A 19,271-nucleotide genomic window follows, 5' to 3' on the forward strand; every position below is an offset into this window, starting at 1 on the left:
GTGTGTGTGTGTGTGTGTGTTTAAGTATCATTCAAACAACCACAGGGATCTTTAGGAACTGATGAAGTTGGGAAAAGCTTCAATTCATGTAATTTAGATCTTAGTAACTATCTCCATAAGCATATACTTTCTCTGCCTTTTTGGATTCCTGGGAGATTGATGGTTGTCACAAAAGTCAGTTTTTTTGAAGAGTGGGGAGTGAAGTGATTACTAGTATGGGCAATTTCAAAGGAATTGAAAATAATTGTGTAACAAAATGATGTATTATCTCTCCTTTCTGTCTGTGGGTTCCACATACCTGCATTCAGCAAATAAGACATATGCCAGCAGGTCATTGCTCCCTAAGAGAAGCTTGTATGCCACTGCATTGCACTGCTATAAGTGACTTAGACATGGCTTGAAGTACACACGAGGGATAGGTGTGTAGGTTATATGTACACACTGTGCCACTTTACAGAGAAGACTGTGTGCATCCCAAGATTTTGTATTGATACATGGAATGCTGTAAGTGTGCTCATATGCGTCAACTGATGCTGTACTCAAGTGTTCACAGGACTACTGTTCATAATCCTCAAAGGTGGAATTCTCCCAAAGTCTAGACATTGAGCAATGGGTAATTAATGTGGCTATCATATAATGAAATATGACTTAACCTTAAAAATAAATGATTCTGTAAACTAGTAGCATGGGTAAACGGAGAAAGCTATGCTAAGTAAAACTGGGAAGGAAAGACCTTAGACACAAAAACCATGTATTGTATAATTCTGCTTCTAGGAAATATCATAAATGGAACTTCACAGAGAGAGATGGCAGATTAAGGGTTAACAGTTACTTGTGGGGGAATAAAGATTTGCTTCATGATGAATAAGGGTTCCTTTGGGGTGATGAAACACTCTGATGTAGACATTGATGAAGGTCACACAAGGGATGTCCTGAGTGCCATCAGATCGCACCTAAGAAGGGTGAACTTTATATTGAATTTCTGTACAAACCCAAGAAAAAGCAAAGAAAAACAATTAAACTAGAACCAAAACTCCTCCAAAGGACTGAGGATGTAGCTCAGTTAATAAAGTGTTTGCCTAGCATTTCTATGACCCTATACTTCATGCCTAGCACTATATAAGCAAGATGTAGTGGTATAACCCTGAAATACCAGCATTTGGAAATCAGAAAGAGGAGGAACAGAGTTTAAGGTCATCCTTGGTCCTATAGAGGGTTTAAGACTAGCCTAGACTACTTACGATTCTGCCTCAAAAGCAAAATCAAAAAAACTACCACCAAAAACATGACAAACAACTAACCAATCAAATAACAGCAGATAATAGAACTCACAATATAAAGGCTAGAGGCTATCACAAGAACTATGGACACCTAAAGAATGCTGAGAATGGGGAAAATAGTCTTCCCAGGGAAGAGCAAGATCAAGGAGCAGTATGGGAGGATTTAGAGGGAAAATGATATAATTATATTATAATCTCAAAAATAAAAGAAGGAATTAACAAATCATAGAGGCCAGAGCAGAATGACCTAGACTATAGCCCCGTTTTCTCATTTATTTGCTGTGTAAGGTCACACAAGTTACTTGATACCCCTGCTTTCCTTTTTTGTTTGTGTGTAGTGTAGGCATAATATGATTGTCGACACCATCTACTTGTGAGGATTGGGATTGTACCTGTAAGAAATGGTGCTTGACTTGTATGATTAGATTTATTCCTACCAACATACGCTGCAGGCACTTGGGATATCATTGTGTGCACTAACTGATTATTGAATTAAGATACCACAATGAGAAGAAATACTAATCAGACAGTCTTTAAGTTCTTTTGGGGAATAACATATAACATGTGATCTGCTGCAGTAAACTTATAAAGCCTTGATAAATGAAATCAATGAAATCAAAGGGATAGTATTTTGTATGATACAGACAAGAATGTTCTAGAGATGCTGGGTTTTTGTTGTTGTTTTTATTTTATTCTTTATCTATCATGGCAGCTGGACACCCTAGAAGCCTTCTTTCCTACCCAGACTTTAATCTGCATTCCTCTTTGGTTCTTTCCATCAGTCTTTCTGCACTGAGTGTATCCCGCTTTGTCCTGCACCTCAGCTTGGCCTTGGTGTAGAGTTCTATTGGAAGTAGTACCCGTTAGCCAGAAAGGCACTCACCCCATCAGACATCAGGGCCAACCTTTGTCTCTGTCACTGAAAATTTGCATGTAATCCTCTTCAACAGCTTCAAATGAATCCTGCTGCCCTTTGCCAGTTTCCAGTAGAATGGGAAATACATTGCCAAGCTGGTGTGACTACCTGGCCTTTCCCCTTTACACAGAAAGAGGTACTCAAGAAGGCAGGCTATTCCTATGTGCTGTGTGAGAAGAAGAGAGGACTTTGAAGGGACCTCAATTGCTTGAATCAGTAAAATATTTCTCCTGAGGAAGTTGAGGGCAGGAAGAGGAGTGATTTTCAAGGGCCACTAACTACAGATAGGATTCCCAAGGTTGAAAGGTCACACACTACAGGTAGGATTCCTAGAACGACCCAGGAAGACCCACAAGCCCAGAAGCTCTGCACCAGATGAGGGGAATGTGTAATCACTGGCTGTTCTGTCTCCTATGTGTCTTCTTGTTTTACTTTAAAAGGAGATCATAAGGCAACTCAATCCACAGACTCAGTCAGGGTGACGTGGTTACAAGAGACTCATGGCTATGGTACTGGAGGCCACACTGCCCTTCCCTTTGTTCATGTCCTTGTCATAATATCTTTTAAAAAGATTCCCCCACCCCGCTTTGTGTGTGTGTGTGTGTGTGTGTGTGTGTGTGTGTGTGTGTGTGTTTGTGTGTGTTTGCCTATATGTATGTGTTGTAGCATGTGAATGTTTAGTGCCTGTGGGAGACAGAAGAGGTAGCTGTCGACTCTGGAATTCAAGTTGCAGGTGGTTGTGACCCTGTATGTGGGTTCTGGGAACTAAATCTGGGACCTCTGCAACTGTAGCAAAAGCACTTAATCAATAAACCATCTCTCCAGCCCTGTCAAGATCTCTGTCGCATCATTTGGTACACAAAATTTGGTTGCCTGTAGATTTGTGACTAGTCATAATCTTTGTAGACTTTTTTGTCTTATCTATTTACTTACTTAATTTTTAGGCACTTTTTTAAGGGAGGAAGTGTAAAATATATCCTTTTTCATTCAGCAAGGTTGTGTGTTCTAGTTAATGAGGCCCAGTTATACTATGCAGTAGTGGTCCCAGCTTATAGCCACATTGAGCGATCTCGGAAAGATAGGCATCCTTATTTGACTATTGTTCAAGCTTTCTGGTGACTTGTGCCAGCATATTGTTCTTCAGTGACAAGATCCTGAGAGAGCAGAACAGGATATCAGAAGATAAAGAGAAAGAAGACAGAAAGGATAAGAAAACTCAAGGTCTGGATGTTTTTCACAATACTCTTTATTATGCGAAGCAAGCATATTAGGAAATATAGTATCTTATGTACATGAATAATTTTCAGGGAAGAAATGGGACAGAGTCAGCAGAAACTATTATAAAATGGAACCAAGTTAGCAGGAAGCTAATCAAACAATGTTGCACAGGGGGAACACGGGGTGTCTCAAGAACATTACAGAGCGAGCACACTGTGGCCTTGGGACTGATAAGCACAAGCAACTGGGGTGAGAAACCTTAGGTTCTCCTAATCTGAAGCCACATCTCCCCAGGGCCTTGTCCCCAGGTCATTATCAGCTCTGTCCTTGTTTTGTAGAAGGGTCTCATTGAGTTGGCTCATGGAAAGCCTCAGTTGATCAGTCCAGCCCTCATCATTCTGGAAATTCCTTCAATACCTTAGTCAGTAGATAAATTATTTTCCCACTGGGCTACTTTTTCCTGCTAAATGATCCCAGTTTTTTCCACTGAAGAAAGATTCCACTGCTCACACACTCCCAAATTCTGTTAGGTTTGTCAAACTCGTATCTCACTTCTTAAGTTTGTTTCCTGAGTGAGAGTAGGGCCTGGATACAAATCAGTGGTGTTTGGGAGCACTGTATTCTCTGGGAGTGAGAAACAGTATCAGAATTGGGGCCGCATCAGGTATGTGCCAGGGTCATGGGCAAGGAGACTTGTTACTATGTATGGCTGGCACCAATAGAGATTTTTTTTTTTATTATTAACTTGAGTATTTCTTATATACATTTCGAGTGTTATTCCCTTTCCCGGTTTCCGGGCAAACATCCCCCTCCCCCCTCCCCTTCCTTATGGGTGTTCCCCTCCCAACCCTCCCCCCTTGCTTCCCTCTCCCCAACAGTCTAGTTCACTGGGGGTTCAGTCTTAGCAGGACCCAGGGCTTCCCCTTCCACTGGTGCTCTTACTAGGATATTCATTGCTACCTATGAGGTCAGAGTCCAGGGTCAGTCCATGTATAGTCTTTGGTTAGTGGCTTAGTCCCTGGAAGCTCTGTTTGGTTGGCATTGCTGTACATATGGGGTCTCGAGCTCCTTCAAGCTCTTCCAGTTCTTTCTCTGATTCCTCCAACGGGGGTCCTGTTCTCAGTTCAGTGGTTTCCTGCTGGCATACGCCTCTGTATTTGCTGTATTCTGGCTGTGACTCTCAGGATCAATATGCATTCACATTTTGATCATCCGTCTGGAGTTTCATTTGTTCTAGGCATCTAGGGTAATTCGAGCATTTGGGCTAATAGCCACTTATCAATGAGTACATACCATGTATGTCTTTCTGTGATTGGGTTAGCTCACTCAGGATGATATTTTCCAGTTCCAACCATTTGCCTACGAATTTCATAAAGTCATTGTTTTTGATAGCTGAGTAATATTCCATTGTGTAGATGTACCACATTTTCTGTATCCATTCCTCTATTGAAGGGCATCTGGGTTCTTTCCAGCTTCTGGCTATTATAAATAAGGCTGCGATGAACATAGTGGAGCACGTGTCTTTTTTATATGTTGGGGCATCTTTTGGGTATATGCCCAGGAGAGGTATAGCTGGATCCTCAGGCAGTTCAATGTCCAATTTTCTGAGGAACCTCCAGACTGATTTCCAGAATGGTTGTAGCAGTCTGCAACCCCACCAACAATGGAGGAGTGTTCCCCTTTCTCCACATCCTCGCCAGCATTTGCTGTCACCTGAGTTTTTGATCTTAGCCATTCTCACTGGTGGAGGTGAAATCTCAGGGTTGTTTTGATTTGCATTTCCTTATGACTAACGATGTTGAACATTTCTTTAGGTGTTTCTCGGGCATTCGGTATTCCTCAGCTGTGAATTCTTTGTTTAGCTCTGATCCCCATTTTTTAATAGGGTTATTTGTCTCCCTGCGGTCTAACTTCTTGAGTTCTTTGTATATTTTGGATATAAGCCCTCTATCTGTTGTAGGATTGGTAAAGATCTTTTCCCAATCTGTTGGTTGCCGTTTTGTCCTAACCACAGTGTCCTTTGCCTTACAGAAGCTTTGCAGTTTTATGAGATCCCATTTGTCGATTCTTGATCGTAGAGCATAAGCCATTGGTGTTTTGTTCAGGAAATTTTTTCCAGTGCCCATGTGTTCCAAATGCCTCCCTAGTTTTTCTTCTATTAGTTTGAGTGTATCTGGTTTGATGTGGAGGTCCTTTATCCACTTGGACTTAAGCTTTGTACAGGGTGATAAGCATGGATCGATCTGCATTCTTCTACATGTTGACCTCCAGTTGAACCAGCACCATTTGCTGAAAATGCTATCTTTTTCCATTGGATGGTTTTGGCTCCTTTGTCAAAAAAATCAAGTGCCCATAGGTGTGTGGGTTCATTTCTGGGTCTTCAATTCTGTTCCATTGGTCTATCTGTCTGTCTCTGTACCAATACCATGCAGTTTTTATCACTATTGCTCTGTAATACTGCTTGATTTCTGGGATAGTGATTCCCCCTGAAGTCCTTTTTATTGTTGAGGATAGTTTTAGCTATCCTGGGTTTTTGTTATTCAGATGAATTTGCAAATTGTTCTGTCTAACTCTTTGAAGAATTGGATTGGTATTTTGATGGGATTGCATTGAATCTGTAGATCGCTTTTTGGTAGAATGGCCATTTTACTATATTAATCCTGCCAATCCATGAGCGTGGGAGATCTTTCCATCTCCTGAGATCTTCTTCAATTTCTTTCTTCAGAGTCTTGAAGTTCTTATTGTACAGATCTTTCCCTTGCTTGGTTAAAGTCACACCGAGGTACTTTATATTATTTGGATCTATTATGAAGGGTGTCGTTTCCCTAATTTCTTTCTCGGCTTCTTTCTCTTTTGTGTAGAGGAAGGCTACTGATTTATTTGAGTTAATTTTATACCCAGCCACTTTGATGAAGTTGTTTATCAGCTTTAGTAGTTCTCTGGTGGAACTTTTGGGATCACTTAAATATACTATCATATCATCTGCAAATAGTGATATTTTGACTTCTTCTTTTCCGATCTGTATCCCCTTGACCTCCTTTTGTTGTCTGATTGCTCTGGCTAGAACTTCAAGAACTATATTGAATAAGTAGGGAGAGAGTGGGCAGCCTTGTCTAGTCCCTGATTTTAGTGGGATTGCTTCAAGTTTCTCTCCATTTAGTTTAATGTTAGCAACTGGTTTGCTGTATATGGCTTTTACTATGTTTAGGTATGGGCCTTGAATTCCTATTCTTTCCAGGACTTTTTATCATGAAGGGGTGTTGAATTTTGTCAAATGCTTTCTCAGCATCTAATGAAATGATCATGTGGTTTTGCTCTTTCAGTTTGTTTATATAATGGATCACGTTGATGGTTTTCTGTATATTAAACCATCCCTGCATGCCTGGGATGAAGCCTACTTGATCATGGTGGATGATTGTTTTGATGTGTTCTTGGATTCGGTTTGCCAGAATTTTATTGAGTATTTTTGCATCGATATTCATAAGGGAAATTGGTCTGAAGTTCTCTTTCTTTGTTGGGTCTTTGTGTGGTTTAGGTATAAGAGTAATTGTGGCTTCAAAGAAGGAATTCGGTAGTGCTCCATCTGTTTCAATTTTGTGGAATAGTTTGGATAATATTGGTACGAGGTCTTCTATGAAGGTCTGATAGAATTCTGCACTAAACCCGTCTGGACCTGGGCTCTTTTTGGTTGGGAGACCTTTAATGACTTCTTCTATTTCCTTAGGAGTTATGGGATTGTTTAACTGGTTTATCTGTTCTTGATTTAACTGGTACCTGGTATCTGTCTAGAAATTGTCCATTTCCTGCAGATTTTCAAGTTTTGTTGAATATAGGCTTTTATAGTAAGATCTGATGATTTTTTGAATTTCCTCTGAATCTGTAGTTATGTCTCCTTTTCATTTCTGATTTTGTTAATTTGGACACACTCTCTGTGTCCTCTCGTTAGTCTGGCTAAGGGTTTATCTATCTTGTTGATTTTCTCAAAGAACCAACTTTTGGTTCTGTTGATTCTTTCTATGGTCCTTTTTGTTTCTACTTGGTTGATTTCGGCTCTGAGTTTGATTATTTCCTGCCTTCTACTCCTCCTGGGTGTATTTGCTTCTTTTTGTTCTAGAGCTTTTAGGTGTGCTGTCAAGCTGCTGACATATGCTCTTTCCTGTTTCTTTCTACAGGCACTCAGCGCTATGAGTTTTCCTCTTAGCACAGCTTTCATTGTGTCTCATAAGTTTGGGTATGTTGTACCTTCATTTTCATTAAATTCTAAAAAGTTTTTAATTTCTTTCTTTAATTCTTCCTTGACCAGGTTATCATTGAGTAGAGCATTGTTCAATTTCCACGTATATGTGGGCATTCTTCCCTTATTGTTATTGAAGACCAGTTTTAGGCCGTGGTGGTCTGATAGCACGCATGGGATTATTTCTATCTTTCTGTACCTGTTGAGGCCCGTTTTTTGACCAATTATATGGTCAATTTTGGAGAAAGTGCCATGAGGAGCTGAGAAGAAGGTATATCCTTTTACTTTAGGATAGAATGTTCTATAAATATCCGTTAAGTCCATTTGGCTCATGACTTCTCTTAGTCTGTCTACATCTCTGTTTAATTTCTTTTCCATGATCTGTCCATTGATGAGAGTGGGGTGTGGAAATCTCCCACAATTATCGTGTGAGGTCCAATGTGTGTTTTGAGCTTTAGTAAAGGTTTCTTTTTACGTATGTAGGTGCCCTTGTATTTGGGGCATAGATATTTAGGATTGAGAGTTCATCTTGGTGGATTTTTCCTTTGATGAATATGAAGTGTCCTTCCTTATCTTTTTTGATGACTTTTAGTTGAAAATTGATTTTATCTGATATTAGAATGGCTACTCCAGCTTGCTTCTTCTGACCATTTGCTTGGAAAGTTGTTTTCCAGCCTTTCACTCTGAGGTAGTGTCTGTCTTTGTCTCTGAGGTGTGTTTCCTGTAGGCAGCAGAATGCAGGGTCCTCATTGCGTATCCAGTTTGTTAATCTATGTCTTTTTATTGGAGAGTTGAGGCCATTGATGTTGAGAGATATTAAGGAATAGTGATTATTGCTTCCGGTTGTATTCATATTTGGATGTGAGGTTATGTTTGTGTGCTTTTCTTCTCTTTGTTTTGTTGCCAAGACGATTAGTTTCTTGCTTCTTCTAGGATATAGCTTGCCTCCTTATGTTGGGCTTACCATTTATTATCCTTTGTAGTGCTGGATTTGTAGAAAGATATTGTGTAAATTTGGTTTTGTCATGGAATATCTTGGTTTCTCCATCTATGTTGATTGAGAGTTTTGCAGGATACAGTAACCTGGGCTGGCATTTGTGTTCTCTTAGGGTCTGTATGACATCAGTCCAGGATCTTCTGGCCTTCATAGTTTCTGGCGAAAAGTCTGGTGTGATTCTGATGGGTCTGCCTTTTATATGTTACTTGACCTTTTTCCCTTACTGCTTTTAATATTCTTTCTTTATTTTGTGCGTTTGGTGTTTTGACTATTATGTGACGGGAGGTGTTTCTTTTCTGGTCCAATCTATTTGGAGTTCTGTAGGCTTCTTGTATGCCTATGGGTATCTCTTTTTTTAGGTTAGGGAAGTTTTCTTCTATGATTTTGTTGAAGATATTTACTGGTCCTTTGAGCTGGGAGTCTTCACTCTCTTCTATACCTATTATCCTTAGGTTTGATCTTCTCATTGAGTCCTGGATTTCCTGTATGTTTTGGACCAGTAGCTTTTCCGCTTTTTACATTATCTTTGACAGTTGAGTCAATGATTTCTATGGAATCTTCTGCTCCTGAGATTCTCTCTTCCATCTCTTGTATTCTGTTGGTGAAGCTTGTATCTACAGCTCCTTGTCTCTTCTTTTGGTTTTCTATATCCAGGGTTGTTTCCATGTGTTCTTTCTTGATTGCTTCTATTCCCATTTTTAATTCCTTCAACTGTTTGATTGTGTTTTCCTGGAATTCTTTCAGGGATTTTTGTGTCTCCTCTCTATGGGCTTCTACTTGTTTATTTATGTTTTCCTGGAATTCTTTCAGGCATTTTTGCGATTCCTCTCTGTAGGCTTCTACTTGTTCTCTAAGGGAGTTCTTCACGTCTTTCTTGAAGTCCTCCAGCATCATGATCAAATATGATTTTGAATCTAGATCTTGCTTTTCTGGTGTGTTTGGATATTCCATGTTTGTTTTGATGGGAGAATTGGGCTCCGATGGTGCCAGGTAGTCTTGGTTTCTGTTGCTTGGGTTCCTGCGCTTGCCTCTCGCCATCAGATTATCTCTAGTGTTACTTTGTTCTGCTATTTCTGACAGTGGCTAAACTGTCCTATAAGCCTGTGTGTCAGGAGTGCTGTAGACCTGTTTTCCTGTTTTCTTTCTGCCAGTTATGGGGACAGAGTGTTCTGCTTTCGGGCGTGTAGTTTTTCCTCTCTACAGGTCTTCAGCTGTTCCTGTGGACCTGTGTCTTGAGTTCACCAGGCAGGTCGTTTGCAGCAGAAAAGTTGGTCTTACCTGTGGACCCGAGGCTGAAGTTTGCTCGCGGGGTGCTGCCCAAGGGCTCTCCGCGGCGGCAGCAACCAGGAAGATCTGCGCCGCCCCTTCCGGGAGGTTCCGTGCACCAGGGTTCCAGATAGCTTTTGTTTTCCTCTGGGGTCAGTACTGTGTGCAGCGTGCAGTCTCTTCTGGTTTCCCAGGCGTGTCTGCCTCTCTGAAGGTTTAGCTCTCCCTCCCACGGGATTTGGGTGCAGAGAACTGTTTATCCGGTCGGTCCCTTCAGGTGCGGTGTCTCAGACGCGGTGGACCTGCTGCTCCTGGGCCCTCCTCTACGGGTACCCAGAGGCCGTTAACAGTTTCCTCCTGGGCCAGGGATGTGGGCAGGGGTGGGCAGCGTTGGTGGTCTCCTCCGCTCTGCTGCCTCAGGAGTGCCCGCCTGACCAGGCGGCGAGAACTCCCCTCCAGGGGGCCTGGGAGCAGAGAGCTGCTGAGGGCAGGGATCCGCCGGCCCTGGAGTCTGGCCAAAACCGAGATTTTTTTTTTAGTCTTGTTTTATTTTAATCTCTGGTCCATGTGAGGCCACAGCCAGGCCACTGTGTACAGACATGAGGGAAGCTTTATTTCTTGGTCTCTTCCTCCTTGGACAGAGTCTGGATGATCTCTTCCTTCTTGGCCTGGAGGCGCTCTTCCCAGTGCTTTTGTGCTTCTTTGGTCTTAGACCTGCGAGCCTCAGCCTTGTCAGCCAGTAGCTTCTCTGGGCCTTGTCTGCCTTCTGTTGGTGGATCTGCTCCATGAGAATCCGCTTATTTTTGAATACATTCCCTTTGACCTTCAGGTACAGGCTGTGATATATATGGCAGTCAATCTTCTCAGATTCCCCGTATCTCCTGAGAAGCCGGTCCGTGATCGTTATTCCTCTCATCCAGGTCACTTTCTCGGGCATCCAAGCATTGGCAGTACTCTTCCTCTTCCCTGTTCCCAAGTACCTGCCAGTCTGTTGGGCCAAGATGTTTTTCCAACATCGAGCCCAGGAATGGACAGTCACAGGCTTCTGATGATCAGCCCATCTTTGATCAGCTTCCTGATCTGCTGACAGGAGTTGGCATTGGTGATTTCATTGGTCTCATTCGGGTCCAACGAGACCTTCTTTTTACCACAGCACAGGACACTAGAGGCAAGCCTCTTCTGCCTGAGCATACTCATGGCTGCGAATGAAGCAATGAAAGAAAAGCACCAGTAGAGATTTTACAAACCTTTGGTATGCTGGCTTTCAAGGGCTCTATGGAAATCTTGCTTTTCTAGTGGTTATGGGTCACCCATAACCCTTGTGCACTGTCTTGGTTTTAGGCCAGTACTTAAGTATATTATATATTAAGTCATTATATATCTGTAACTCATGCCTAGTTAACATGAATATTTAGGCAGCAGGAAGAAACTATTTTAAATAAGATTAGAAGAATAGAAAAGTGTTTCAAAACTCCTTACAGCATTTTTCTTCGTTGCTTCAAAATTCTGTCTTTTAGTGTGACTTTTATATTTTCTGTCTTACATTGTATTGACTTTTTGTTTTGTACTAATTTTAGGCATTGTAGAAAAGTACAGTCTTTCAAAAACCAAAAACTTGACCCAATGTCATTATCTATCTGTAGAGCCAATCGAGGACTCTCTATATCCTGTTACCTAATTTTTATATCATGCACTCTTCAGCCTTTTTGCTTTTGAGGTAGCAAAACCAGTGATTATTTTACTAATCCTTAAAGCCAGTGATTATTTTACTAATCATCCCCAGTTTGCATGCGTGTTTCCTTATAGTTCTGTGCTTCAGAGGATGGCTTGGGCAGGAACATATCCTCAATGTATCCTGTCTAGGACTTGGATACTGTGGAAGGCAGGATGAACATTGCAATAGATATCTGCATCCTAACCTCTGTGACCTGTCAATCTACCTTACTTGGCCAGAGTGACTTGGCATTTTGAGTAAGAATCTTGAGATAGGGTCATGATCTGGGCATTCTGGTGGCCTCCTGGTAATCATAGGAATTCTTATGACGATAGGTGGGAGGCAGAAGTCACAAAAGAGTTGTGGCACTAGAAGTCTGGTTTGGAGTAAGGTATGTCCATAACTATGCACTGATATGTTGTAGGTGCACAATATTAAGTTTAGCTTTTAAATGGGAATTGTGGATTGAGCAAGGGTTCTCAGCTTGTGAGGCCAGTACTGCACTGGGTGAGTTGCTTTCCCGAGATCACAAAGCTACAGATTCTTATGTAGCTTATATTAAGCAGATGGTGAAAATATGCCATCCATAATAACAATAAGAACATATAGAGTTTAGTTAATCCTGGGCATCATAAAATAGTACATATGAGGAACCATAGCTTTAAGCCAGTGATACTATGAAAATTTCAGAATATGGAGAGTGATGGATGTACTACCCTTTCAGAGGAAACGACCAGATATTTTAAAGTAGCCCCTAACTCAATCTCATACAGATTCTAGAAGAAGAGAGATAAAAGTGAAAGTATGTCATCTTTGGGTATGTTTGTGCTATCAGGTAGATTCTCTGCTTTTACTGAATGAAATATAATGTACATGATTAAAACTATGGCAGGATAGTTCAGGAATCCATTGTCAGTTTATATTTGAATATTAAATCCAGGAAAAGTGACAGACTCGTTGCAAAAATATTGCTATGACAAAGGAAAACTTGTGAAAATGTCCATAAATAGTAAATCACATGAAAAATGCTTGATTGAAAGAAATAATGAGTTGTTTAAATCTTAACTCTATAAACAAGAAGACCTTCCACACAGAACAGATGTGCAAATGATATTGGGGAGACTGGGGGCATAGCATTTATCTCCTCGTTTAATTTCTACTGAGTGCCAGGTTTAACTCACAGCACTACCCAGACACACAAAATCAGACTAGGTAAGACAAAAATGAAAAGTAAATATTTTGTTATGTTTATTATAATGACTTCAATAAACATAAAGACAACAAAATAATGATCTACTCTTATTACATGGAAACTTCATATTAACTTTGTAGAGATCTATTAAAAAATAAGCACTGTGCCTGCTTTGCCAGCGTAGCTTATTTCCGTATTATGTCAAAATCTCCTTAACTAAGAAGTCAATGAACTATCAGTGTTTTAGCAGAGAAATGGATCAGTGATAGCTTCTAAATAGCTTCTATGCCTCTTAAAACAATAAAATCATTTGCAACAGATGGCATGAAAGGTTCAGATTGATTTCTATTAAAAGGTCCTCTATATTGGAGTTTGTTGTTGCTGTTGTTGTTTTGCTCCAGTAAACTATTGAAAAAGGGAGCATAAAACAGCTGTTACCTCTTGGAAAAGGTATCACCCTTCAAAATCCTTGTAACTTTTAGCTCAATAATTTTATCAAAAAATATAGTACAAGAAAAAAAGGACATTTTTAGAATAAAGGAGGAAGTTTACATCAAGGTTCTCAAAATGCCAGACGTGTGCTCTACCCTTATGTCTAACTCCTGTGCTTTTATTTTGAGGCAGGCTCTCACTAAGTTACCATGTCTAGCCTTGAGTCTGTAGACCAGGCATGCCCTGCAGTGGTGGTTTTCCAGGCTCAGCATCTGGAGTAGCTGGTACTACATTGATAATGCTAATTTATGGAAGAAGTTTATATTAGTAGAATGTTGGAATAAATAGTGTTAAAAATAGGAACTCTCATTTTTTTATGTCAGATCTACTAATCTCTTAATGATGCTTCTATCAAGTAATATTTCCAAAAATTAAAAATTAAATAACATTTAAAATGTTTCAAATTTAGTTGGTATTAACGCTATATAATTTTATGCATATGGGCATATCATCAAATTGATACACATTCATATATTAATTGGAAGATATACAGGTTTATTTTGATAAATATTGATTTATTTTATCCTTGGAATTCAGAATTTATGCTTTCCCCAGTGCTTCAGGAATATTCACATGGATAGCCCTGTATTAAGCTGTAATGATTATCTCACAATATATGTAAAAGCAGAAATCACACAAGTTATATTCTCTCTCCAAAATTAACAGAAATAGAAGAAATTCACAAGATTTACCACAGCTTGACTCCTTGAAAAGTTATAAGGAATTCTGTTAAGGACTTTATTTCATAGAAGGGAAATCCAAACTATATATACACATGACTGGAAATGAACTCCTGCCACAGCAGACAGTACATAGTATGGAATATGAATGTTCTATGTGCAAGAAACCTTGTGCTTCTGGAGCATGAGGAATCTCTACAAGAATCTAGTAAAGTATAAGAAAGTGGCAAGTATCCACGTATCAGTGAGTGCTACCATGTGAGTTCTTTTGTGATTGGCTTACCTCACTCAGCATGATATTTTCTAGTTCCAACCATTTGCCTAAGAATTTCATGAAGTCATTGTTTTTAATAGCTGAGTAGTACTGCATTGTATAAATGTACCACATTTTCTGTATCCATTCTTCTGTTGAAGGGTATCTGGGTTCTTTCCAGCTTCTGATTATTATAAATAAGGCTAATATGAACATAGTGGGGCATGTGTCCTTGTTATATGTTGGAACATCTTTTGGGTATATGCCCAGGAGAGGTATAGCTGAGTCCTCAGGTAGTATTATGTCCAATTTTCTGAGGAACCTCCAGACTTATTTCCAGAGTGGTTGTACCATCTTGCAATCCCGCCAACCATGGAGGAGTGTTCGTTTTCTTCACATCCTTGCAAGCATATGTTGTCACCTGAGTTTTTGATCTTAGTCATTCTGATTGGTGTGAAGTAGAATCTTAGGGTTGTTTTGATTTGCATTTCCCTGATGACTAAGGTTGTTGAACGTTTCTTTAGGTGCTTCTTGGGAATTTGATATTCCTCAGTTGAGAATTCTTTGTTTAGCTCTATACCCCATTTTTAATAGGGTTATTTGGTTCTCTGGAGTCTAACTTCTTGAGTTCTTTGCATATACTGAATATTAACCCTCTATCAGATGTAGGATTGGTAAAGATCTTTCCCAATCTGTTGGATGCTATTTTGTCCTATTGACAGGGTTTTTTGCCTTACAGAAGCTTTGCAATTTTATGAAGTCAAATCTTGATCTTAGAGTATAAGCCATTGGTGTTCTGTTCAGAAAAATTTCCCCTATGCCCATGTGTTTGAGACTCTTCCCCAGTTTCTCTTTTATTAGTTTGAATGTATCTGGTTTCGTGTGGAGGTCTTTGATCCACTTGGACTTAATTTTCCACAAGGAGATAAAAATGGATTGATTTGCATTCTTCTATATGCTGACCTCCAGTTGAACCAGCACCATTTGTTGAAAATGCTGTCTTTTTTCCACTGGATGGTTTTAGTTCCTTTGTCAAAGATCAAGTGACCAAAGGTGTGTGGGTTCATTTCTGGGTCTTCAATTTTATTTCATTGATCTACCTGCCTGTCTCTGTACCAATACCATACAGTTTTTGTCACTATTGCTCTGTAATATAGCTTGAGGTCAGAGATGGTGATTGCCCCAGAAGTTCTTTTATTGTTGAGAATAATTCTCCCTATCCTGGGATTTTTGTTATTCCAAATGAATTTGCAAATTGCTTTTTTTAAAACTCTATGAAGAATTGAGTGGGAATTTTGATGAGGATTACCTAAAAGCTCAGAATACCCAACCTACAAATAATAGATCACATGAATCTCAAGAAGGACGTCCAATATGTGACTGTTTCAGTCCTTCTAAGAAGGGTGAACAAAATACTCACAGGATGTAGAGGTGGGAGGGACATGTGAGGAAGAGAGGAGGGGGAAAAGGGAGGCATGATATGAGAGGATATGATATACAGAGGGTCAGGAATTTGAACAGAGGTGTGTAGCTTTGGGGGATGGAGAACTGGGAGTAGCCACCAGCAAGTCCCAGATGCCAGGAAAGCAAGAGTCTTCCCAGGATGCAACAGGGATGAGATTAGCTCAAATGACCAACAAAGGGGAGGGGGAGTCTGTAGAAACCATATCTAGAGATTATGCAAGGCCCCTGTTTAGAGAATGGGGCCACCCACTCATCTCCAAGTTTTTAACCCAGAATGGCTCCTGTCTAGGAAATACGGAGACAAAGTATGGAGCAGAGCCTGAAGGAAGAACCATCCACAGACTGCCCCATCTGGGGATTCATCCCATATAAAGACACCAAACCCAGACACTATTGCAAATGCCAACAAGTGCTTGCTGACTGGAGCATGTTATAGCTGTCTCCTGAGAGGCACTGCCACAGTCTGACAAATACAGAGGAAAATGCTCACAGCCAACCATTGGACTGAGCACGGGGACCCCCAACAGAGGAGTTAGAGAAAGGACTGAGGTAGCTGAGGGGGTTTCCAACCCCACAGGAAGAACAGTATCAACCAACTAGACCCCACAGAGCTCCCAGGGATTAAACCACCAACCAAAGAATACACATGGAGGGACCCATGGCTCCAGCCACATATGTAGCAGAGGATGGCCTTGTTGGGCATCAATGGGAAGAGAGGCCCTTGGTCCTGTGTAGGTTCTTGATTCCCCAGTGTAGGGGAATGCCAGGGCAGTGAGGTGGGAGTGGGTAGGTGAGAGGGGGAGTACCCTCATAGAAGCAGGGGGAGGGGGCATAAGATAGAGGGGTTCTGGAGGGGGAACCTGGAAAGGGAATAAAATTTGAAATGTAAATACATAAAATGTCCAATAAAAAAAGATAAGGAGTAACACAGGCCAGTCTGAAGATTGTAATAGTCTCTATCCCTTTATTGGGAAATATACTATGGTGATGAAAATGTATGTTAAAACCCTGGCTTAATGTTCATGCTTGTTGCTACAGGAATAAATAAAATATCCTTATCTCATATTTAAAAAAAAAGAAAATGGCAAAGGAGATAAGAAATAATCAAGTTAATCATACCAACCAAGGGATAAAGCCACATAGTACCATGGTATTGAAAAGAATTCTTCAAAAGATTCATTGAATACATGTCATTCTTGGATGACTAGAAGAGGGTAAACCCAGGACCACATGTAAAGAAAATAAGAAATGAGAATGAGGATGACCAAACTATTAATCAAAATCAAAACACAAGCTTAATTTAACTGGAGAATTTTGGTTACTGAAAGCAGTTGTTGCCTTACCAGACTTTGAGCAATGAAAGCACAACATATCATACCAGAGAAAGGCTTAGTGAAGGGCAGGTGCTCTCATTTTGTCAGGTGTGAAATATTACAATCTTAAGGACTCAGATCAGCACAAAACTATGGAGGATTGAGACATAAAGCTGAAGGTTCGTTTGTTTAGTAACCTATTTTTCAGAAAAAATGGCAGCTTCCCGTTAGGTCCCATCAGGAGGTGGATTGAAGATTAATGTGTACATATCTGAGGGAACTGAGCGCCTGGGCGTCACTGGAGCCAGGTACTGAAGAAGGTGTTTGATCTCAAAAGACCACAAGGTTTCATTCCTTTAATACCGAATGAGACTATGTTTCCTGTAGACAAGGCTAAAGGACACGGATGCTTACATTTTGTGAGATGACTCAACCTCTGGCAGTCCTGAGTTCTACAGGGTCTAGAAGAATGAGTTTTAATGATGGTTTCGGGTCATTGGAAATAATATTGCTTTCTATGCATATTCTCAGTATTTGGTAGAAGCAGTTTCTACCTTCTCTTATGTTGTGTTAAGTTAACTTCCTTTGTGGAAAACAACTAAAAATGAGAAGTTACCTAAACATGACAAATATATCTGGTTCTGTTTAAGTAATCTCAATATTGAATTATATCAACACATATGTTTTAATCAAATTATTCATGTGATTACACAAAACCACATGTGCTTTACCTTGAACTTCAGGGTGTAGAGCTGAGTCAGAGCCTTCCCTAGTGCACAGCCTCCAGAGGCTAAAGATTCGTAAGAGCTTCTTTTCCTCTGTCTTCTGGGAGAAATATTTGATAGATGTTAATTGTTTAGCTAATTTTCATGCTGGTGAACTATTAAATGACTGTGTGATGACTCTTCTGTATGAATTACTGTAGGGTGGGTGTTGTGATTATTTACAATTCCATAAGGAGCACTAGGATAACAAAAAAAAGGTGTGTGTGTGTGTGTGTGTGTGTGTGTGTGTGTGTGTGTGTGTGTGTGTGTGTCTGTGTTCTCATGTGTGTATGGTCCAGAGTTGATCCTTGGTAGTTTTCTCAGGACCTCTCCATAGGATGACTCATTGTGACCTGGAGCTCAATGCTTAGCTAGGTACTGGCTGGCAAGTGAAACCCACTGTCTGCCTTCCCAGCACAGGGATTAAAAGCCCCAGGCACCTCTCCCAGCAAGCACTAGGCTCAAACTTAGGTGCTGATGCTTGTGTGCTGACATGTGACTGACTGAGCTATTTGCCTACCATCACCATCTGAAGCTCACAGGGCTTATTGTACTAAACTGGAGAGTAACCTCTTTCCCCCTGGGGTACTAATGGTCCTCTATTCCTCATCAGCTTCCATGACACCTGGTGCTGCTGATATTGTAAGGGCAAGCAAAAGTTCCAACTCCCGTCTGATGAGGTGGCCCTGACACCAAGAGCCACATGACTTGGAAAAAAAAGAAAAGTTGATGACTTCCCTCTGTGTAGCCCCATGGTGTCAGACAATATGAGCAACTCTCCTCCTCAGAAGTGATAGCTGCTTCCTTTATTTGTGTTAACAAATATATGGTGAAGAGTTGTGGTAAAGATAGCCTTCACGTTCAAGAAAAGGCCACTCTTTCCACGTCACGCTCATCAACAAGGTGCCATCCTGTGCTGATAGGCTCCAGACCAGTGTACAGGGTGCTTTTGGAAATCCCCAGTGTATAGTTGTTAAGGTTCACATGGCCCAGTCATCATGTCCAACCACAGCAAGTTCCATAATAAGGACCATGGGGCTGAAGACCTATGAGGAGCCAAGTTTATGTTCCCTGTCTACTAGCAGATCCACATCTCGAAGAAGTGAACCATCACCAAATGTAATGCCCATGTGTCTGAAAGCACGGTATCTGAGAAAGGTAACCATCCCTGATGGCTGGTTTTTTTTAAATATACCCCTGATCATTGTTTCCTGGACAAGGGTCTGGCCCTGAGGGCTTCCAACACTGAGTTCGACACCCTAGCTAAATCATGTTTAGCAATCCACTTCATATTCAGTGTGCATAAAGAGCTCAGTGAACACATCCTTCTTCCTTTTCCCTCTTCTCCCATGGTTGACAAGCATACTGCTTGGGCACAGCTCAAAACTGATATTTTAAAATTCAAAGTGAAGTGAGATATAGAGAAATGATCTAAATGGTATGATGACTGTGTGTGTGTATGTGTGTGTGTGTGTGTGTGTGTGTGTG

General features: G+C 40.6%; 1 protein-coding gene and 1 pseudogene across 1 annotated transcript in view; one reads left to right on the top strand and one right to left on the bottom strand.

Moving 5' to 3' along the window:
• The window catches only part of Amph (amphiphysin), a 195,810-nt gene that overhangs the window by 19,336 nt on the left and 157,203 nt on the right, over positions 1 to 19,271 (top strand). The gene's annotated exons all lie outside the window — the stretch shown is intronic.
• LOC116883536 lies at positions 10,523 to 11,108 on the bottom strand (annotated as a pseudogene).

Source organism: Rattus rattus, chromosome 14 (assembly GCF_011064425.1).
Source record: "Rattus rattus isolate New Zealand chromosome 14, Rrattus_CSIRO_v1, whole genome shotgun sequence".
Classification (NCBI taxonomy): Eukaryota; Metazoa; Chordata; class Mammalia; order Rodentia; family Muridae; genus Rattus; species Rattus rattus.